This window comes from Amaranthus tricolor, chromosome 12 (assembly GCF_026212465.1).
Source record: "Amaranthus tricolor cultivar Red isolate AtriRed21 chromosome 12, ASM2621246v1, whole genome shotgun sequence".
Classification (NCBI taxonomy): Eukaryota; Viridiplantae; Streptophyta; class Magnoliopsida; order Caryophyllales; family Amaranthaceae; genus Amaranthus; species Amaranthus tricolor.
Window position 1 is genome coordinate 20,789,901 of NC_080058.1, and position 25,682 is coordinate 20,815,582.

A 25,682-nucleotide genomic window follows, 5' to 3' on the forward strand; every position below is an offset into this window, starting at 1 on the left:
TCACACATATACAAGTGATTTTTAAACATGAAGTACAAGTTACATAACTTGTTACATGTACAACAATTTTTACCCAAACCTTAAACTATCATAGATAAACCTTTCCTACACTATAATAGATCGAATGATGGAAAAAAAATCACCAAAAAACAACCCCAAGCAGCCATGCTAAAGCTGTCCTACTCCCCCTTATAGCCCTTTGTATACTTACATACACAAGCTAAAAACTCTACCCAAGAACCCCTTTTGTTCTACCCAAAGCTTGTGCATCATTACAAGCATCCAAGAGGAAAATATTTGTTGCAAAAACACTCTATTTTCTGAATAATTATTCAGCCATAAACCCCAACACATTGCTCCCATGTTCATCCATGAACAAACACTAGAATCCTTCAAACTTTCAATAACTAAAACACTTTCTTTTCTCATCAAATCTTCTTCAAAAACCCATCTAAAACTTCTGAAAATTTATGTTTATAAACTCAAATCTCCCATAAAAATAATCTTCATCTTAAGAGCTTTCCATAGACACCAAACTTGAAGAAATCCACCAAGTATAGAGTAAGTTTTGTTCATTTCTTTATTCCACTAGTTTTTGTTAAAATTTGTTCATGTAAAAAATTATTTTTTACATGAATGTTTCTATAAACTAAGATCATTATAAAATGAGTATTTTATCTCTAAACTAAGAAAATCATCATTTATAAATCTATAAAAATAGGCCATAATAGAAAGTAAGAAGATGTATTTCTACAAACATATAAATTTTGTTACTTAAAAGATTCAAATAAAATTATGGGACTTAACTAAGTATGTTGCTCAACATAATAAGTATACTCCAAATATATTAAAATCACCACAAGTATTAGTCTAACAACTCTAACTAGGAAAACTTAAGTGCATGTTAGAAATCCAAAATTATTATTGATTTTTGGATGAATGCAATATGTTTAGTTGAAGAGTTGGAGTTGAGACTTGAAGGGCAAGGAACCGAAGTTAGAACCACTTCTAAGAACGCATAGGAGCTTACGGAATAATTATATAGGCTTGGAGTCGAGGTATGTCACATGGGGTGATTTTTAAAGGATTTAAGAACAAGTTGGGAAAGTTTGTGTATAAACTTGTTTTTTTAAAAAAAAATAAAATTCCCAAAGAGAAGTTCTTAAATCTTGAAAAATGATGTGAAAATGATAAATTTGAGTATGGAATAATTTATTACATGTATTATTATTGTGGGCATCATGCATGTTGATTTTATAAATTATTGTATGTTTAAAGGTATGTTTAACACTACTTTGTGAAAGTTATTGTGATGGAAATGATTATATGAATTTGAAAATATTTGAAATTCATTTTAAAAGAAATTTCCAGTAGCTATATGTTAAGAAAATTTCTTGAATACTTTTTGTTGAGATTATTCTTTAAATTGATATTTTAATGGATTTTAAGGTGTTAAATACTCTTATTACAAAGCATGGTATTAGATGAACTCTTCATCATCAAAAATAATTAATAAAAACATATTATAATAACTCCAACAAGATTTGGCCAGAATATATTTAGTTTAGAATTTAATTTTATTATTTTTGAATAATCGTTAAATTGTTTAACGGTAAATTGTAATATGGTAAAATATAAAATAATCACCAAAAAAAGACATATGGACTTGAAATTTTTATCACATACGCATATGGACAGTAGGTAAAATTGGTAAAAGTTTGGGAAGGTTTCGTTGACATTTAAGGACCTTAATAATTTTTACTCGGTTATTAATAATCGGTAAGTTTGAAAACGATAAAATATAAAATAAATACTAAATGACGTCTTTTGGACATGAAAATTTTATGAGACACTTATATAAACAGTAGATACATGTTCTAAAACTTATATGGATTTTTGTCACCATATATGGACTTAAATAAATTTTATTCGGTTTATCGGTAAAATAATGATATTAATTATTAAAAATACCCCACATGATTTTTAATAGTTATTTAAAATTTTATACCCCTTAAAATAGCTTCTGGAATATCATATAATTTTTATAATATTTTATTCGGACTCAAATAATTTAAAACCTATTATATTCTATTTATCAATAAAATGTCTATACAAATAATAAAACATCATACATGAGTTTTATAAGTTCAAATAGCCTAATAAACATGTTATATGACTTCTGGAACTTTGGTAGAATTTTATAAAATAAATTATTAATAATTTACTAATTTATCAAATTAATAGAAAATGTTTATTTATTAAAAAGTGTAATATTGTTAATTAAATTAGGGTAAAAATAGACCTATATAAAAAATTTTATTATTATATTAATAACCTACTGCCTCATAGTATAAATGAAGTTTAAATTTGGTTTATAAATTTTACGGATTTAAGACGCCATTTAAATAACGGTAAATACCCAAATTGTCGAAAATAATTGTAAGATCGTTATAAATTTGCATAACCAATTATAATCTGATGGGACAACCTTAAATTCATTTTAAATAAGGTATTATAATGACTTGATTAATTTGGGCCTTGTTGGAGAATTAATATGTACTTTCTAAATCAATTATCGATTTTATTACCGGCAAAACTATCTCGTATTTAAGAAAATAGTGTTTTATGAAATCTTCTGTCGTAATGATTTTATAGACTTATGAATCATATTCTAGTTGTTTTGAATGAATTTTGAAAACCCTTTTAAGTTATATTTACTTTAAGAAGGATTGAAACGAAACATTTTAGTGGTTTCCTTAAAAAATTCGTATTGAACTTTAATTACTTTTTGTTACGATGCATTTCCATACATGCTAGTGATGCCCCAATATAATACAAAGGTTATGTTTAATGATATGATTATGCTAAGCATGTTTTACCCATGTAGGAAATATTATGATTTGATTTTGCTAAGTCGCAAATAAAGTATGTTTTGCTATGTGCAAATAAAAGATGTTTATCATATGGTAAAAGTTAATATTTTTGACTTCCAGATGCTATTAAAATTACAAGATATATATTATGTACAAAAAAATATTTTAGCCTAAATGGCGTGTACATATGCCACAGCAAATGTTGTGTGCATGATTAAACGGCTCACCAATGCTGAGCGCGTATTGTTCACAATACCATTGTGTTACACTTGCCGGACATGTCGCGAACGGTAGACCGACTACCAAACGAGTCACAGGATGACTCACAGAGTACCCATGTAAACTTATGATATGAGTTTGAAATTGATTTGGATCTATTGAGATTTTATGATTTATGATGAAAAATGAGAATTTGAAATTACTATAGAGCTATTGAACTGCATTTGAATCATAATATGATTTATCAAATGAAAAAGCATATTTCAAAATGAATTTACTCAAAAAAAAAAGATTTTAATAACTTGTTTGACGGACACCAGTGTGTTTATACTCAGCCTTTTTGCTGATACTATGCTTTGTATGTTTTTCCAATGGTTTAATTTTTAGAGTAAACCCCTATGGCACCTCGACGGAGAATGGATATGCGAGCGGAAGTTGAACCCGATTTGGAGTATGACTCCCCTTTTGTTTAGATCTCTTTATTGTATTTTAGAGACTATTAGTTCAGATTTAGACTAATTTAAGGATATAAATTTGAACTTTGGAATTATTTCGATTTGGTTGTAATTTTTCCTATATTTTGGACAGTTAAGACTTCCGTTATATTGCTTGGATATTGGTTTGACCTTTAAGTAACCCCTTAATTGTGTTGGCAAAAGTAAGCTTCCGCTTGATTAATAATAAATTCCAGTTAGTGTTTTGCCTTCATAATTCGAGGAGGTTACACTTCCTCTTCCCATATTTTTAGATTTGAAGAAAATTTTTCCAAACTCAAATTATATATCTCCTTAATTATGGGTTTGATGGTCCTTCTTGTAGCATCAGGAATCATAATAATTATGAAGAAGTAATTTATTTTGAAAAAGAAGAAACAAAATGCACATGATTTTTCTTTGTCATATTTTCTTTTATTTGTTAGTGCATTTTGTATTATAAATTGTACTAATATATTACGTAAATGCTATTTTTTTACCCTCTTTAGCATTTATTGTTTTTAATTTTTTTGTTCTTCTCCTTGTTATTATTATTATTATTATTATTATTATTATTATTATTATTATTATTATTATTTCTCTTGTTCTTGATTTATTCCTAAATTTATTATCTACAACAAATTCATAACAATAAACCAAGGGGGAGAAGATTATGAAATTAAAACATCATAATTTTTTCTAATGGTTTATTATTATGAAAATATAAGAATTATTACATTGTCATATACTTACAAAACAATTATATATTATGTAGCAAGTGTGGCAGAAATTACCAAAAGACTATTCAACATACTAGACTTAACTGGAAAAAAATTCTTAGAATGGAAAGAAGATGCCATCATGAACTTAGAAGCTCAAGGACTTGAACATATCGTATTGGAAGTAAAAGAAAAAGATCCAATAGATGGAACTCAAGCTACCAAAATAAAGGTAGCTACAAATCAAGAAAAGGCCAAAGCCTTAGTCCTCTTGAGGCATCACATTCATGATAGCCTTAAATCTGAATAGTTATTCATAAAAGATCCCAAAATATTGTGGGACTCTCTTGTTGAAAGATTTGATCACCACAAAAGGGTGCTTTTTCCACAAGCTAGCCATGAGTGGAAGAATTTAAGATTTTCTGATTTTAAGACTCTCAGTGAGTACAATTCAACATTATACCGAATTGCATCAATGTTGAAATATTGTGAGCACCCGGTGACTGATGCAGAAATGATTGAACTCACATTATCTTCTTTTCATCCATCAAACATTATTTTGCAACAACAATATAGGGAAAGAAATTTCAAAAGATATTCAGATCTGAGTGTAGTACTCTCACTAGTTGAACAACATAATGAGCTTGTCTGGAAAAATCATAATATAAGACCTATTGGATCTCAAGCTATCCGTGAGACACACTCTACTAAAACACATGTGCCTGAAGCACATGCTATTGAAAATAAAGGCCGTGGAAATTATAATAACCGTGGTAGAGGACGCGGAAATTTCCAAGGAAGAGGACGAGGACAAGGTCGTGGAAATTTTAATGGACATGGTAGAAAGTTTTAAGGATACGGTAGAGGCCACTTTCCGCAAAATTATCAAAATGGTCATTACAATAATAATTCTCGAAGGGGAAAACAAGTTGGATATCACAACAAAAATAGCCATCAAGAAGGAAAATAAAGTATTTGTTACAAATGTGGCATGACAGGGCATTGGGCACGTACATGTCGTACTACCAAACATTTGGTGGAGCTGTATCTAGCTTCTCAAAAGAAAAAGGGAAATGGTGTACAAGCAAACTTTAATGAAGCAAGCACCTCAATGCCTAATGTCGATCCTTATAATAAAGCAAGCACGTCAATCCCTAATCTTGACCTTTCAGACATCTATTTAGATGGCGATGAAAATGATAAAGAATATGATGAAGATTTTTGAATTTTTCTTAACAATGTTGTGGTGCTTATTTAGTTGTATTTCTTTTTTATATGTAATCTCCTTTTTATGTATTGATATCATCTAACGTTAATGAAATTTTATTTTAACTATCTATTTATTTAATATCAAGATATGGATCAGTTTGAAAATGGATTTAAATATCAATGCCTCTTAGATAGTGGAACAACTCACACTATCCTAAAGCACAAAGAATACTTTTCTGAGTTGAAGATGGTGAAAGCAGATGTCACCACAATCTCTGGAACTACTACACTAATAGAAGGATATGGAAAAGCTCAAATAATACTTCCTAATGGGACAAAAATAGTAATTAATGATGCTTTATATTCGAGTAAATCTAGACGAAATCTCATAAGTTTCAAAGATGTACGCCAAAATGGTTATTATTTAGAAACAATGACCGAAAATCATACTGAATATTTATGCATCAGATCTGAAAAATGTGGCAAGAAAAGCTTTCATGAAAAATTACCAGCATACTCATCGGGATTATATCGCATTAATATAAAATCAGTTGAGATAAACATGGTGTCTAACTAGAACTTAGATAATAAAGAAATGATGAATTTATGGCATGACCGATTGGGTCATCCTGGTGTGGGAATGATGCAAAAAATTATTGAAAATTCAATTGGACATCCAATGAAAAAAATGAGAATTCCCCAACCAAATGAATTATCATGTTCTGCATGATCACAAGGAAAATTGATAATTAGACCATCTTTAAATAAAATTGCTACTGAAACTCCTAAATTTCTAGAAAGAATTCATGGAGATATATGTGGGCCAATTAATCCTGCTTCTGGGCCATTTAGATATTTTATGGTATTGATTGATGCCTCAACACGATGGTCACATGTAAGTCTCCTACAAACTAGAAATGTGGCATTTGCGAAATTACTTACTCAAATCATTCGATTGAGAAATCAATTTCCAGATTATACAATTAAGCGAATAAGGCTTGACAATGCCGGAGAATTTACATCTCAAACTTTTAATAATTATTGCACGTCAATTGGAATTGACATAGAACATCCAGCAGCTCATGTTCATACTCAAAATGGTCTGGCTGAATCATTGATTAAAAGACTCCAGTTAATAGCAAGACCATTATTAATGAAGTCGAAATTGCCATCATCTGCGTGGGGCCATGCAATAATACATGCATCGTCATTGATAAGATTGAGACCAAGTGCTTATCATAAATATTCACCACAGCAATTAGTGCATGGTCGAGAACCAAATATATCACACTTGAAAATATTTGGATGTGCAGTATATGTCCCTATTGCGCCACCCCAACGTACAAAAATGGGTCCACAAAGAAGGATGAGAATTTATGTTGGATTTGAATGCCCATCAATTATCAAATCTTAAGGACCAATGACTGGTGATTTATTTAATGCTAGATTTGCAAATTGTCATTTTAATGAGACAACATTCCCTTCCTTAAGGGGAGAGAAAGTGGACCCAAATAAGAAGGAAATAGATCTCACATGGAATGCAATGCATTTGAAAATATATGATCTAAAAACGAATGCTTCTGAACAAGAAGTTAGAAAAATTGTCCATAATTAATATATTGCAAACAGATTACCTGATGCATTTGTAGAAACAAAGCAAGTGACAAAATCATATATTCCTGCCGCAAATGTTCTAGCACGAATTGAAATTCCCACTGATAACAAAACCACTGAAAATGAATTTATTGCACGCTGGAAGCGTGGAAGACCACTTGGTTCAAAGGATTTGAAATAAAGAAAATCCAAAAGGTTGAATGAAATGGCAAATCTTATCAATATTACTTCTTCAATGAATTGTAAAGAAACAAGTTTTGGAGATGAGGATGAAAATCTCAGAGAAGAAGAAAATAATGATATCAAAGATAATAATGAAATTTCGATTAATTACATTTCAAATAAAAGGCAAATAAATCGAAAGAATGTTATTGTTAATGATGCATTTGCTCATTCAATTGCCATCGAAATAACACTTGATGAAAATGATATAGAACCAAGAACGATACAAGAATGTCGGCGTAGGAATGATTGGCCAAAATGGAAAGATGCTATTCAAGTGGAATTAAAGTCACTTGAAAAATGAGAAGTTTTTGGACAAATTACACAAACACCAAATGGTATAAAACCGATCGGCTATAAATGGGTGTTTGTAAGAAAAAGAAATGAAAAAGAATGAAGTGGTCAGATATAAGGCACGACTTGTAGCGTAAGGTTTTTCTAAAAGACCAGGGATTGATTATGAAGAAACGTATTCTCCAGTAGTAGATGCAACTACACTAAGATTCTTGATAAGTCTAACTGTCTCAAACAGTTTGCAAATGCGACTTATGGATGTTGTGACCGCATATTTATATGGTTCACTTGATACAGACATTTATATGAAAGTCCCTGAAGGACTTAAGTTGCTAGAAAACCACCAATCACGAGAAATGTTTTCCATAAAGCTGAAAAGGTCACTTTATGGACTAAAACAATCTGGAAGAATGCGGTATAATCTTCTTAGTGAATATCTCCTAAAAGAAGGATTCAAAAATGACCAAATCAGTCCTTGTGTATTTATTAAACGGACTCAATTAGGATTTTCTATAATTGCAGTTTATGTTGATGATTTAAATATCATTGGAACTCCCAAAGAGCTTGAACAAACTGCAAAATATTTGATGAAAGAATTTGAAATGAAAAATCTTGGGAAAACAAAGTTTTGCCTTGGATTACAAATGGAGCACTTAAGGGGTGGAATCTTTGTGCACCAATCCAACTATACAGAAAAGGTCCTAAAAAGATTTCATATGGATAAAGCTCATCCGCTGAGCTCTCCAATGATAGTGCGATCATTAAAACCAAAAGATGATCCATTTCGACCTTGTGAAGAAGACGAGGAGATTCTTGGCCGTGAAGTGCCATATTTAAGCGCAATTGGAGCTCTAATGTATCTAGCTAATAATACAAGACTTGATATTGTTTTCGCTATTAATTTATTAGCTAGATATAGCAATTCACCAACAAAGAGACATTGGAGTGGGATAAAACATTTGTTGCGCTACCTTCGAGGAACTAAAGATCTGGGACTATTTTATCGATCAAAGAAAGATGCTACTCTTGTTGGATATGCAGATGCTGGATACTTATCAGATCCCCATAAGGCTAAATCACAAAATGGATATGTATTCACATATGGAGGTACCGTAATATCTTGGAGATCCATGAAACAGACACTGACAGCTACATCATCAAACCATGCAGAATTGATCGCTCTTTATGAAACAAGTAGAGAATGCGTTTGGTTAAGGTCCGTAATTGGTCACATTCAAGAAGAATGTGGGATAAACTCGATAATAAATTCTCCAACTGTAATCTTTAAAGATAATACCGGGTGTATTGAGCAAGTTAGTAAAGGCTTCATAAAAGGGGATAGAACCAAACACATAGCACCAAAACTTTTGTTTGCACATGACCTCCAAAAGTATAAAATAGTAAAAGTCAAACAAATTCAATCAAGTGAAAATCTTGCCGATCTATTCACAAAGTCCCTTCCATCAAAGAGATTCGAGCAACTTGTATATAAAATTGGAATGTGTCATCTACGAGATATCTGTTGAACTCAGGGGGAGAATCATATTTACTGCACTCTTTTTCCCTTCGTTCAAGTTTTTATCCCATTGGGTTTTTCCTGATAAGGTTTTTAACGAGACAATATTGAATAGCAATATTGTAATAATACTTTATTTTTTTTACATAATTAGAATGCATTCAAGGGGGAGTGTTGAAATATAGTGTGAAAGTTAATTAATGAATATAGTGTAAAAGGTAATTATTGAATTTACCCAAATGTGAATGCATTCAATGCAATTGTAGATGAACTTGCCTATAAATATGGAAGTTCACCAATGTAAAAAAACACATCAATGAGTAAAAACATCTCCATCTTCTAACTTTTACTCATTCTACTTCCTCCTTATCTCTATTTTTTTCAGCATGTTCTCTCTAATGAGAATTAATTTTACAAATAGTTTTACAAATACTATTCTTCCCCCTGCTCAGTTTTAGTGGTTATGTATGTAGGAACTTCAATATTATATCATTTATTACTTCCTCCGTTTCATTACTTGTTATATTTGACTTTTTACGCAATTCAATGTGTTATTTTTTTCATTTATATATTAAATTATACACATCTAAAAATTATAAAAAATTAATATTGTGAAAGTATGTGATTAGGCGATTCAAACAAGATCTCACTTGACTATAATTTTACTTACACATTAACCGCAATATATGAAATATGATTGAACGATAAATAGTGCTATAACTGAAATGTAGCAAGTATTTTAGAATGAAGCAAATATAAGAAAGGTGACAATTTTGTTTATTCTAAAATTTGTATGTTAGAACTTCAATATGTTTGGAGGTGTACTTTGTGGATAATAGCCTAATCATCATTTTCCTTTTTTCTAATCTTGTCATGATCACCTAATAGGTTTATATTCGTCTTATCAGAGGGAAGTTACTAGTTATAGCTAGGTTTATATCAAAGTACTGTAGCACCTACTTATATTATATTATGGCTTTAATTTTCCCCTCATTTCTTCAATTCCTATACTTCTCCCTCCAGCCGGTCAATCTTTAACATTGGCGGTATTTAGTTTATGGGTTTTGGCGGTTTTTAGCTTTTGGCTTATTAATTGGTCAAACAGTAATAAAATGTTTGCTAAAATGGCTTTTAAGCTAGCTAAAAAGCTAGATTTTAAGCCAAATTAAAAAGCTACTTCAGTTCCCTTTTTTAGTTGGCTTTTTACTTATTGACCTACTTTTTCTCTAATAAACAACCAAACACCTAATACCTAACGTTACCAAACATCTCTACAAACAGCTGATTTTTTTGCTTACTTAAAAGCCAACGGATCAGCCAACAAAAATAGCTGGTCAAACAAGCCGACTAAAAAAACCAACAACAAACAACTACTAATTGTTAAACACTCCCATTGTTTCTCAATGCCTTTCCTTGTAAACTATAGATTATGGAGAACCTTTTTTTATTTTAGACTTGTTAACTTTGTGATGTAAAATCTGTCCAAGAACCTTCTAAAGACATAATCCTAGCTAAATCCTTTGAAGAGTCATCATTCGGTTCTTACAGGTTACATGGTCCTCTCATTAGGAGTCTTGCTTTGACTTGTATCTCAAGGTCTTGGTAGATAGTTCAAAGTGCAGAAGAATTCGTCCATTTGGGTGCAAGTGAGCTACAGTTTTTCATATAAATAAAAAGGTATGTTGATTTGAAATTCTTACCTAAAATAAGGCAGTCAAAATCAGCCTTTAATTAGCCTTAATTCATAAGGATATTATTTCCTCATTTATTCAGTCAATAAATATAGCAAATATTCTTTCCATCCTTTGTCATTTGCTGAATTGTTCCTTAATCATGACTAAATTATTTCGGCCCTTCATTCCTTTCAATATGGCTGATTCATGTACATCTTTAATGGTGGAATTCAAGAAGGCTATCACAAGATTTGAAGCATTCCATGAGCTACCAAGAAATTTCGGATCTCAAGCATCACAAGGGACGACTTATTATCTTTCAATGGTTGGAATTTGAGGTGTTTTATTTTATGTTTTTATTAGTATGAAAGTTTTGTTTTCTTTAATAAAGAAGGATGTAATTCTTGTAGTAGAATTCGAAGGGAGTTTCTTAGATTTTTGATTATGTTAATGTAATCACTTGATTGTTTGTAGTCAAGTGAAGGGTCATTTTTTAGAATTTTCTTGTGTTTGTAAGCCTATATAAAGGCCTTATTTTCGTGAATAAAATTATCAATCTGAATTTCAATCGAAAGCTTTTACTTATGCATTTGTTCTTATACTTGTGTTAAGTATTTTGAATGATTTTCCAATAGTGAGGCTAATTTCTCATCATCGAAGAAATTAGTGAGTTTGTGAGAAATTAGCGAGTTTGTTAGATTTCCAAACATACTAATTTGTATGATTAATTCGAGTGAGCGTTCCTCAAATTAAGAATACACCCTAGCAAGATTAAGTGAGTATTCTTTGCTTGCATATTCTTGAATCATAACAATCTAGTGAGTGTTCCTGGTTTATTCTTTTAATTTTCGTAATTTAAAAAATTAGAAAAACAGTTCTTTGAAATGTGTTTCAAAACCTTGAATATCCTATTCCAAAATACCTTTGAATCCTGTCCAAAAACTTTGAAACCTCTGTCAAACCCAAAACAGTCTTTTCCATTCGACTTTATACCCACATAAATTCCTTAAAATCATTCCATTTTTAAACCTAGACCTTCTAAGCCAAACATATTCCTTTTCTAAACCTTGTAACATTTGAAAAGCCGCTTTTTGTTAATCTAATCCCTTTAGATTATACATCACTTTGTTTCTTGTGAATTCTTGAACTTTCTAGTGAATATCAAGGGGCCTACTTTAGTCAAGGGTGATATTAATATGTGTTTAAAGGAGATATACAAAACTTGAAGGAATTACGATGGACATTTAGTGTAGGAAAAGAGGAGCTCATGGGGGAGAAAACGAAGCTATAGGTAGAGCTTTATAATGAGACTGTTTGGAACACAGTTAACCTAATATATTTAAGAGTATATGTATAGCACAAAAATGCACAAATGAAGGCAGTAGATGTGTGTTGTTAACCGCTCGTCCAACCGCCTAGAGCTGCTTGTTCGAGTGGCCGGTGACAGTGGTTCGTGGTTGTTTTTTGCTTATGCTCCCCTACACTCTTACACTTTCAAGCCCTTTCGAATATGTTTTAGATTTTGGAAAAATTTGCAACTCATGGTGTCCTTGGAAGTAAAGACAATTAGTTACCTAAAATAAAGTTCATAATTCTGAGATCAATCAAATAATGTGAAAATAATGTAGTTTGCTAGTCATGTTTATTCGATTCCTTTGTCCGATTACTGTCTTTTTGGATTCTTGTGATAGTTTTATGTAGTACTTCGATATCTAGGTGCATGAACCTTATCGATCACTTACCTTTTGCATTTAAAATCTGTAGTTTCTCTTTTATATTCATCATGTGATGCAATATATTAGTTTTGATCTAGAAGCCTGTAGGAACTCTCCTTTTATTTGTTTTCTTTTAGTCTTTTGCGCCTCATATTACGCCTTAATGTTATTTATTTTGTTTACCTTATTTTTAGCTTAAGTTGTTATTAGTTTGTTATATTCTTCAGAAAGTTAGTTACGTCTGACAATGTACGTACCTCTATACATTGTTGTTTGTTTCAATATAATAATAGAAGTAATCTTTTGATATTCTTTAAATTGTTGATCCCTAAAATCTAAGAGCAATCATCTATTTTTGGCTGCGAAATATACCTCTGCTCTTTAAATCTTGCACTATGTGACTTTTCTCTTCCCCCCAACGCATAACTTTATTCGTTTTCAATTGTTAATATCTCTATTTATATTTATCAAAAAATTATGGAGACTACAAATTAATATATTTTTGGTAGAAACGATTGAAACAAGATCCCATATGACTATGTTTTAACTTATATATTTACGACAATAGAAGAGTTAAATTTTGCAGATGAATAGTACATGGTGGTCAAATGAGCAAGTTTTAAAGAACGGGCTAAGTGTATTTTTGTTGGGAAAAGGTTGTCGCTTGAGTGACCAGCAATCACAAAGTAAGCTGAGCAGTATTACAAATAACAATATGAAATACGAATTATAATTTGGAGGAATTGAATTCGTGTTTCGCCTTTGTTAATGGCTAAAAACAAACTTACACAATTACACTAAAGAAACTTGAAGATATTTTTGTAACAAAGACCGTTACCCGACAACTTGATACTTGTTGTGATATTTCCCCCACATAGGTACTTGGGTTAGAACATGAAAATTCACGAGATACAAATAACACAATACAACCTTAGTGCTTAGGGTATATCTATTAATAACAATTACATTAAATTTTGTTGCTTACAAAAATCAAAAGGAATTTCACCACATTGAATTCAAGACATGATGTTACTCGCGTGTGAATTGGGCTTTTCTAAATGACTTTTGTAGACATTATCCGATTTCAATTGACGTTTATTCGATTGAATTCCTACTCATAGCTTTAGTTAAAGAATCAACCACATTGATCTTAGTGTTCACATAGTCAAAATTTATAACCCCATTAGTAATAAGTCCTTGCATCAGGCTTTGCTTAAGAGTAATATGACGAGATTGACCATTATAAAAGTTGACTATAAGCCCTACCCAAAACCGTCATGCAATCCGCATGAATTGCCACTAGTGAAATATGCTTAGGCAGCAAAAGTATCTCAAACATGAGATTCCTTAACCACTCCGCTTTACTTGCTGCTGAGGCAACTAATATGAATTCTGAGGACATATTGAAATTAGCTATACATGTTTTTCTTCTTTGAGGACCATGAAATGACACCTCCCCTATAAACAAACACCTAAACGCTAGTTGAAGAGTTATCCCCTTCATTAGTGATCCAACCAGATCGGAATAACCTTCCAAAGCAGGAGGTTCACCACTATAAATAATACCATAATCCATGGTGTGCAACAAGTATCTTGCAGACTTTTTAAGAGACAACAAGAGGGGTGTGAATTGTTGTATGAGTTAATTGTAGTGTTTTTGCCCTATTTTGTGGAATTGAAAATTGAACTTGTAAAGCAAAATTGAAAGAGACACACAAAATTTTACGTGGAAACCTTCTACGCCTAAATAGAAGGAAAAACCACGACCCCCAAGGATTTCTAAATACTTCATTATGTTTTAGGCAATCGTTACAATTACATAAAACACACTCAACTAGGCGACTTTGAGTTTATCACTAAAGTCAAACTCTTTCTCATGCTTCACCTATGAAGCTCAAGCTTCCATGATGAGGCTCACTTTCTTCCTTAGACTTCCCTAAGTCTACTTATAAGTTTTCTCTCAAAAACCCTTTACAATAACATAAAACCTAAGGATAAAAATAATTAAGTTGCACAAGAATACTTACTAAGTTAATTGGCAATGGAAAGCAACGTAACTTCCTTGACGATGAAACCGGTTATTAAAGTCCACTTTATATATGAAAAAGAAATCACGTAGCACTTTACTCCTTAATCCTAAAATAAAGAAGGAACGACTAAAATGTTTTAGCAAATATAGGCTATGGTTTTCTTTCATAAATTAAGGCATTTTTGATTTTGTCAAATTAAAACCTATTAAAACTAGCCATATTAAGTGGAGAAAAATAGGAGAATTTTTCTCTAGTACTTTAGGTGGTTACGGTTACACTAGGTCAAATAAATTTAAATTCTTCTTGCCAACTAACTTCTAATTTAATTATGCAAGTTACTAAAATTTACCCATATCATCAACTAGAAAAATAAGAATCTTTTGTCTTCAGAATTTTTCAATTGACGTTAAACTATCAGACTTAATTACTGGGAACAATGCACTGTCTCTGAGTCATCAACAAGAAACAACAGACTATCAGTTAGGAACAGTAGACCTCTTGTCTACGCTTTAACATCCTACAGAAGACCTTCTGTCTACACTTCAACTTCTTGGATATCTCAGATTGCTACAAAGTTCTTTGATCAAGTGCTTAGGTACTATCAACGATCCTACTCTGGAACGGATATTTGACCTGCATCAATCTCTTAAATAAAACTTGTTTATATTGTTTAAGTTTAGAAATCATCAAACCACAAAGAGTCAACAAATTCCCCTTTTTTGATGATGACAAACTTAGCAACAAAGTTAAGATAGGATAGAGTAAATCCAATAGAATAGAGTAAACCAGAGATTAAAGATACTCTGACTTAGCAAACTATGTCATTACAACAGAATTTACTATGCACACTATATTAAACCAAGTTACTTTATATGATTCCATATCACAGATTAATTACTTAGCATATTTACGTCATGATAACAAAAAGTACTAAGTAATATATTATACCCTTATATCAATATCTACTAATCATATTAAATTATCAAAAGTTAATAAGTTACTTAATCATTACAAGCAATTATGAAAGCAGGAGCAATAGTAGAGCAACAATCAAAACTCTACTAGAGAAGAACTATAAAGAAGAAGAATATAGAACATAGACATATGCAACCTTACTCTCTTAAGATTGTGCCAATTATTCCTTCCGTTGACACCATTCAAAAAGGTTGGGATCAACAAACAAATCACTATCAAAGCATGAATAGTTAAGGGAAGCAAGTAAGCAATAGTAGTTAAGAAAAGTGGTACCACAAAATACATAATAGAAAATGCAAAGTTAAATATTATAGACCATTGTTCGAGAGCAGTAGTGCTTAAAATTAAGCAAAAGTATCCAGGATGGTACATGAAGAAAAGAGATTGATCTTAAAAAGCCCATAAAATAAATAAGTAATCAGATTGTCAGGCAACAGGGGGAATCGTCTTCATCCACGTACTCAGTTTGTACCTCGACCGTATTAAGTTTAACACCAAGACGGGCTTCCATCTGGGTCATTTGTTCACTGATTGAAGCCAATGAGACACAAACTTCATCTTGAGATGAGTAGTGTTGGGATTGAAGATATTTGAGCTTTTGGAGGATGTGGTCTAGGGCAGTAGTTGGAACAGAGGAAGGATTGGAGAAAGCAGCAAAACCCATGCTAGTTAAAGATGTGTGGGGAAGAATGGGAGTTGATACTGGTTTTTCAGTGGTAGGTAGTGGTGTGAAGGGAATAGGAGAAGGTGGCCGGAGGTGATGGTGTGTTTGATTGGTGGTTTGGCTGGTTTTGGTGAAGAGTTAGGGACATCAGTGTGGGTTTCAAGTGTGATATGGGAGGAAGAGTCATCATCTACACCTATGATCACCTTTTTCTTGCCTGTGATCCCCTTAGAAGCAAGTCTCGAACTCTTCCTTGGGGGAACCACATCCTTCTTCTTCAAAGGGATGTGTACTTCTTGGTCAGTTGATGAATCATCATCTGCAGCACCCCTTCCTTCCCCTTTTCTATTAGATTCCCCCTCAATTGATTGGTCCTCATGTTCCCTCTGAGATTGTACTTCATCCTCTTGGAAGCAATAGAATAGGCTTTTGTACCTCCTCTGCGTCTTTCTTTTCTTCCTGTTACTTCTCCTATTCGACAGATCCTTCATCCTCCCCATCATCCTCCTATTTCCCACCAGTAGATGAGGCCTCTAGAGTCCCATTGGAAGTTGATTTCAAGAGCAAGTTTGTTAAACATTTTGCCCAAATTTTATCGTTTACACTCATACGAAAGTGGAGACCATCTACGGGAACCCCAAATTTTCTAAAAATCCATGTAAGCAGCCCTCCATAAATGACCATAGACTTCTTCTCAATCGAATCAGCTAAATGTGAAACCTTCAACGAAGGAAAATTAATTTTGATATGATTTGCCAAGCACTAAATGATTGTGGCATCTCTCAAGTTTACCTCACTTCTTTAACGATATCTTATATTATAAAGTAGCTTGTTGAGAGGAGACAATACATTGTGATTTAAACTACCATTCTTTTCTTTGACACCAAAAAAATTCAATACTATGCGTTCATTAATCCCATAAAAGACAATCTTAGATCCTACATAATACACATCAAAGCTAACGAATGGAACTTCAAACCACTCACCCAACATCATGTAATTAAACTCAATTTTAATATCTTGAACAGTACTCGAGCATACTCCATTATCAATTGAAAAATTTGAATTAAACTCGAGCATTAAGTGAGGATAAATAGGGTTACAATAGTAATCCATCATACGTGTTTCCTATTGTTGATTTTTCAAAATTGCTTTTAATTGAGGGAAAGGTTGAGATCCATACTAGTATGCGTCCAGTCCAAAACCTACTGACATTTCCTTAGCTACTTCCTCACGACTGTCACGATCCACATGTTTGCTCTTCTTCACGGGTCTAAATGATTATCCGCCTCCCTTAGGAGTAAAGTGAGGGTGTTTGGTTCCAACATGCTGATAAGTGCAATTATTTGCACTTATTTTTATCATTTTATACTTCTTAATGATGGTCGTTGCTAGTAATTTCATGCGTATTTTGAAGATTTATGCTATATTATTCATTTTGGTTATTCATGTTGATTTTGAGTGGTTTTGATTGTTTTAAGCATAATTCTTATGGTTTTAATGATGACGGAGTTTACTAAGGGTAATTTAGCTGGGTTGAAAATGTTCTACAAAGAAAATGAGCAAAAGGGTAGAAGACTGTTTATAATGCAAAAGTTTTAAGGTGAAATTTGATACGTTTCCACTCTTTCGGTCATAAATTTTGATATGACTATCTTATTAATGCAAAGTTTGTGGCGTTGGAAACTAGAATTCAAGAGCTTTCTAACGGTATATTATACGTCCCATTCCAACAACCGAGCAAGAAATGAAGATCGTTTGAAGTTGCTGCTATTTTCTAGAATAAAACGCCGACTTGGCTTTCATGTTTTTTTGGTGCAGCCATCTCGGCTTTGAGTCTCTGTTTTGCTACACGGGATTTTCATCCCTTTAATCTTTAAATTAGCTTTTATGGTTAAGTATTTATTAGTATAAATAGGCCCTAAAAAACTAATTAGGGCTTCCTCTCTTCTATTCTTCCATCTCTTAGACTCTATTTTACTTGTTTCCATTAGTTTACTCTTAAATTCATCATTTAATTTAGTTTTTCATTAAGTCGACCATTAATCTTCCTTTGAGTATTGCAAGTTTTCTTTAGCATTTAATTTTCCTTGTCTTTAATTTCCTTGTATTAGTATTAAATCTTCCTTTAGTCAACTTTAATTGTCATTACTAATCATCCTTTAATAAAAACTAGTTTTGTTCTTCATTTATTGTTCTTTGAATGAATTTTTGTGTTCTTTGGTATTCAATTATTACTTCTCTTGAATTTGTCATTATTATCATATTCATCCATGTCTAGTATCATCCTAGGGTTTGTGTTTATTGCTTTCACCATGATTAGTGAGTAGATCCATTTTCTAGGTTTAGGGTTTGAAGCTAATAGTTAAGTATGATTTAATGATTTAAAGTGTCCATGAAATTAGGATTAAAGTGGTTAAATTGTGCAAACAACCCTAAATTAAATATGCTTTGGCGGACTAGTCAATAGAACTAGCGTGTAAGATTATGATCGACTTTGCTGTTGATTCAATTAGGAACGGGAACAGCAACAAGAGGGGGGGTGAATTGTTGTTGTTGCAAGTTTAAGCGATTGTGCCCTGTTTTTGCGGAATTATTCAAAATAAATAAAGCTTAAACTAAGAGCAAAATAATAAGAGAGACACACGATTTTACGTGGAAACCTTTTGGGCCTAAACAAAAGGAAAAACCACGACCACTTGGGATTTCTAACAACTTCACTATGTTTAAGGCAATTAGTTACAATTACAATAAACACCTTACTTCACTCGAAGCGAAACAACTAGGCCAACTCTTCACTCTCTAATTGCTTTACTCAAAGCAACAAACTTAGCTTTACAATAATCTAATCCTCTCTAGCTTCACTAAAAGCTATCTAACTTCCCCCTTAGACTCACTCGAGTCTAATTACATAAACTCTCAAAATCCCTTACAAAAATGATAGAAATTCTCTAAAATAAATCAAAGAGTTGCACAAGTAAATATTATGAATTAATTGGCAATTTAAAAACACAAAATATTACTTGTAGAATTTCAAAATCAAACGCAAAAATTATTTTTCTCTCAAAGCATGCGTTTTTTTTCTTTTTTTTTCTTCTTAAAAAAAACCGAGCTAGTTAGCTTATTTATAATAAAATAAATTTCTAAAATAGAAAAATATTCCAACCCATTATCCTTAGTCATGGATCAATGAGTGATGCTGAATGAATCACAAAACGGTTAATACTTCAGCCTTTGAATAAATCAAACAAACGGTTAAGGCAATCAGTAACCGCTATACCCTGATAACCACTGTTCCTTAATAACCGTTGTTCCCTAAAGTAGCAGTTTCTTCAGTAGTAATTCCTGTTCCCCAAATTAATGGCTGGAACTTCATGCTATATTTAGAAAACGGTTTTGGTAAAACGGTTATCTTTTGACTAATTCTAAAAACGGTTATCTTTTGACTAATTCTTAGAAAATGGTTATTTTTACTATTTTTAGGAAAAGATTATTTTTATTATTTTTCAGAAAATCCAAAAATAATTAAGACCTAACTGATGTTCCTACTTTTTAGTAGATCCAAGTTTATCTCCTAAAAATAAGGAATTAATCTTGAAACCCACACGTGAGGAATTTTAGAAATTCTTTTTGCCAATTAACTTTAATAAACTAATGCAACCAATTAATTTAAATACATTAACTAAAAAAATAAAAGATAGAATTTATTAGCTAACGTAAATTGACTTCAGTTTGGGAACACTGCGCTGTCTCCAAATTCCAACTTGCTAGAACATCAGACCTGGGAACAGTAGACTTCCTGTCTCCATTTTACATCCCACGTGATATACTCTTCTAACATCTCTTGAAACCTTGTGACATGTATATTCCCATGAACTAAGCCATAGGTACTATCAACGATCACAATTAATCGGATATCGACCTGCACAAAATCTCTAAACACATATTTGCTAAAGTGTAGTCATCATCAAAACTCAAGAGGTCCAACATTTGTTTTAGGGTAAATTTTAGTTAAATTCTTATTAATTCGTTCATAAAAACTAGCGTGTGAAAATTGAATTAGTAGTGTCTATATCTAATAGTTAATCAACAGAGCGAGAGTTTGAGATTAACATGATCATGTTTAACCACGTAATTAATCCGACATTTCCTAGACACTAATGAGAGTTTGATTGTACAAGACTTTAAGGGGATTCCCGACACTCTAGATCTCTTCATCATATAGTTTAAACCCATTTCTTATTGCATTTTTAGTTTATTAGTCAAAAACCAATCAAACATATTTTTTCTCTTCAAGCAATATAATTCGTAGAAATTAGCAAGTTTCTTGTTCTAGCTTCCTTGTGTTCGACCCGCGACTACAAGTACACCGTACGCTTGCGGTTAAATAAAATTTTCACATCATATGCATGGTGGATGAGGTTGGTTGATCTGATTCTTTAGGTGATGAGGATGATGATGGTGGAGCCTTCGATAGTGGTGATGGATGAACCACTTTTAAGGTTTCGGTTCACTTGGTTTCGGGGTTTTTGGGGTAGGTCGTTTTGTGGGTTTTTCATGGAAGGTGCAGATGGAGTTTTCATGGTGGATGTTTAGGTTGAAGATGAAATTTGTATAGTAATGGAGGAAGAGAGTGACAGTTTGCGTGTGAGGAAGATGAATGTAAATTTTGGGTGATTGAAAGAGTGATGGTGACGTGATGAGTGTAGGGTAATATATAGGGGAGTACGATTAGAGTGTTTATTTTATGAGAGTAATAGTTGTTCACTTCCTCATTTGGATGTTTGAACAATTATGAGAAATGTAAGGTTACTGGGTAGGTTCATGGAATGTTTTAAGTGAATGACGGTTTACTTCCTAATATGGAAGTTCGTGATGCTCCTACTACCTTTACTAATTATTTTAATTTGACCAACTTAAATTTCATGAATATTTGTGCTTTACAATTTTTGACATTTAGTTACACTGGGATTTTAAAAAGAATAATATAATGAAAAATTTAACCTCTTTTTCCTTTCTTTTTTTAAATATGAGACTATGGCAAATAAAATAAACACTTAATACTTTGGTCTGATAAATTTAAAAATGTATTTTAGAAAGCATCCATAGCACAAACTTTAAATAACTACATACCTGACACTTTCAATGATTAATTTCTTAATCAGGATATATTTGTGAATGAGTCAACCCTTCCAATTCTTATTTTTCTTTGAGGGGAATTCCTGTCACAAACGTTAGTGGGGCTTGATCATTCTATGTTCCAGCCTCATCTTTTCATGTTGTTCCCTTGGAAGAGGTTTAGTCATGATATCAGCTATTTGCTTATTACTGTTAACGTGTTTAATTGATATATTTTTATTTTCTACATTATGCTTATGAAAATGATGTCTTATATGAATGTGTTTTACTCTAGAATGATGCAAGAGATTTTTAGATATGCATATAGCTCTAGTATTATCATAATAAATAGGAACACAATCGAACTTAATACCAAAATCTCTTAGCTGTTGTTTATTCCAAAGCATTTGGGAACAGCATGCTGCTGCTGCCATATATTCTACTCCTACGATAGATAATGCAACTGTGTTTTGCTTCTTGGAACTCTATAAGATACTATTAAACAAGAGTCAAGAAATTGTACCATACCTGAGGTGCTTGTTCTGTTTACAAGATCTCCTGGATAGTCTACATCACTATATCCTTTTAAATCATAGACATCGCTTTTTGGATAAAAGAGGGACAAGTCATCTGTATAAGTTTTGGATGTTCTTCTATGACACTGAGACATGGTAAATTTGATTTGGGAATAGTATTTATGTCCACTATATAAGTTTTCCCTTAGTGAATTCCTTCCAAGACAGTGTCTCCGGTATAGTTCTTAGAAATAATAAATTTTCCGAACTGAAGTTTACAGAGTTACCTTTGTCACAGAACTGTGATATACTTGTAAATTATGCTTTAAATTCTTGATAAAAAATACATTATCAATAGCATAGGAACTTGATCTTCCGATTTTTCCTTTGGCTATGATTTCGCCTTTTATGTTGTCACCAAAAGTCACAGTTCCTTCATCATAGGTTTCTAGTGAGAGATATTTTGATTTCTCACCTGTCATGTGCTAAGAACACCCACTATCACGATACCATGAGTTGTTCCCTCTCACTAGAACCAGCAAAACATATTAGTTGTTATAATAAGAAACCTAACCTTCCTTGGGTTCCATGTCGATCACACATGAATCAAATTTCTTTCCTCAGATGTGTTCAACATAATTTTTGTTAGAATTAACATGGTATTCCCTTTTGGCACATTGATGTTTTTAGTGTCCAGTATTTCCACAAAAGGTACAGACTTTACTACTGGGTAAGTCGACATAGACCTTTTTTCTTTTCTTTATTCTTTTTGTAATTAAGGCCTTCAGTATTTTTTGCTCTAGCATTTTGCTAATAGGGTTTTTACATGTCCTTAATATTAGACCCTAATCAAAAAATATTTGTAACACCCTAATACAACTACAACTAGCGTAGCGGTAAGTTGAAGGTCGAACCACGAGGACAAGACTATGAAGACAAAGGACTTGATGTAGGGAGGTTAAAAGGGTGAAACGACGTGTGAACTCGAAGTGATGATAAACGATGAAAGACAAACGGGAATGGAATGGATCCACCCTAGGTCGGTCTCTATGAGCTCAGAACAAGCTAGGTCAAGGGAGCTCGAACAACAATCAATTGAGACACTTTAGATGATGAGAGGAAGTTCGTGACCCTATAAATCACACGAACATCCTATAATCGCCCTATGTCCGCTAAGATTTGTTGGACAAAATTCATATCAAATATCAATCAATCAATCAACAACAACCTCAACCCTAACCTAACTCATGAAGAACAAGACCAAACCTAGGTGGTTTCACCAAATCAATACCCGTAAGAAAACTACTAACACATACTAGAAATAACTAAGAGAAAACAAGTAAATAGAAGCATCATTGAAGGCATAAAGAACTAGAAACAAACCAACAATAAAACGATGAAGAAAGCAATAAATGATAGCAAGCAATATTGAAGAACAAGTAAACAATAAATGCAACAACTACTCTACCAAATGTAAAGAAAGCAATAAAAGCATTAAATGAAGGTATTGAAAGACATAAAAGCAATAAAGATAAATAAAACTTACATAAACCAAACGCTTGAAGGGAAGAACAAGAGGCATCCAAAATACAATGCTTGAGGATAAATGAAAGCAACAAAGAAAGCTTTAAATCTAAATTAGGGTAAGAAATGTAATGAAAGTAATAAAGATGATGTTTAAAGTTGAGATGGAGTCTCTCAAAGTAGGCATAAGCATTACATACATTAAAGAGGGGTATATATAGCCTAAGAACTAAGGGAAATAAAAGCCCTAAATATCCCACGAAGTATGGCTTGCGAAGAAACAAAACTGCGTAGAATTTACACACAATTCGCCTGAAATTGTATGGTGATTCGCCCGAATGGGGCTCCATTTGGGGTTTTCCAGTGCATTTGAGTATAATTCTTTGGCATTGCACATCCATTTGCTCGAATGGGCTTTTCATTCGCTCGAGTCCTTTCCCAATCGCCCGAATGGGACACTATTCGCCACTTCCAGGAACAATTCAAGCCTTCAATGTAGAGCAAGAGGCTTCATTTGCCCGAGCAAGCCCCCATTCGACCGAACGGGGGTCGAATGGCTTGATTTCCTTCTCAAAACGTGTCTTTGAAGTGGTAGAAGAACTTTGAAATTTTCTAGGCCCTTGTGGATGACTTGGAATGCTTGGAGAAGATTAGATACACGTGTCTCATCTTCAATATTGGTGTCTACGTCTCAAATTCATGCTACTTGACCTCAAAATCTCCGAAAACACCTGAAATGACCTTAAAACACCTCGAGGATAAGAACAAGGTAAGATCGAGTGGAATATGTATAAAACCACTATAAAACAGCGAGACTTGAGACTATAATTAGGTAGTAAATGTGCTCTAAAAAAAGCACATCATATTTAGAATTCATTTAGGAACTTCTTTACTTTACCCTTTTCATGTTGAATTAAGTTCAAATTTTAGTTTTTCATTTTGAGCTTTACTAGATTCTAAATCAATTTTTAACTTTTGAAAATCTATACAGAAGTCATGAATATATATATCAATTAATTCCTTATTTAAGCCTAGTAGTTTATATTGAGTTAACTTTGCGAAAATCAGTCTTGTTAGGAGTTCCTTTTGTAGGTTGTCTTCTGATTTTCCTTGTCTTTCCCTTGCCTTTCTCAATTTTCCATGTTGGACAATCTTTGATGAAGTGGTCAGTACTTCCACACCAATGGCATCCATAGTCAGACTTGGTACTGGTCTTTCTTTTCTCTAGAATTTGTTTGATTGGCATATTTACTAATCCTGAAGAATTTCTTGAACCTTCATACCATCATAGCAGCCTCCTCTTCATCTCTGAATCTTCCAATTCATTTGCTGCTAGAGCCAGTCCTTTATTCATAGAACTATCAGATGTTCCCAGATAAAGTTCGTGAATCATAAGGGAACCAACTAGCTCCTCTAGATTGAATTTGGTGAAATCCTTTGATTCCTTGATGGCAGTGCTTTGGCTATTTAGCGTTCATCTTGAGGGAGACTACGTAGTATTTTGCTAACTTGTTCATCTGTAGGAATATTTCTTCCAAGAGAGAAAAGTTCATTAGTAATATTGGATACCTAGTAAACATCTCTTAGATGCTTTCTCTAGGTTCCATAACAAACCGTTCTCATTAGGCATAAGTGAACCTATCTTAGAACGTTTCACTTCACTAGTACCCACATGGGTAACTTCTAGTAGATCCCAAATCTTCTTGGAAAATTTGCAACCCATTATTCTATTATGTTTGTTTTATACAAGACCATAGTGAAGAAGTTTTAATGGCAAGAGCATTCATTTCCATTTTTTTGAAAATCTTCGTTTTCGTATTCGGTTATAGGTTTTTTCTCTAACGTATTAAACCATTTATACTTTGAAAACGTTTGACATTAAAATTATATTTTTTCTGCTATTTGAAATCCACATAGATTTAATGTTTTTATATATTTAATATAAACCAAAATATACTCAAATAGTATAAAATGCTTGAATTGTCACACTTTGTAAATATAACTAAACTGTACATTTATATTATGTCACTAAAATAACAGATACCCTTTCGTGGAGTCCTCCCAAAAGCTAATCCACCAGACACCTTAGGGAGATAATTTTTCCCCTGGCAATAAAAAACACATGTGATATTTAGGTGCACCAAACCCTACACAGCCCAAAGCAAAAACAATTTTAGATGGCATAATTTAAACTTGGATGGAGTTATTTTGCATTACAAATACATTTTTAAAGGAAACAATATTGATAGAAAACAATAGTATTATAACAAGATTTATTTATAAAGCATGAATTTATATTACAAAATATGATGTTTCATTAGCAAGATGA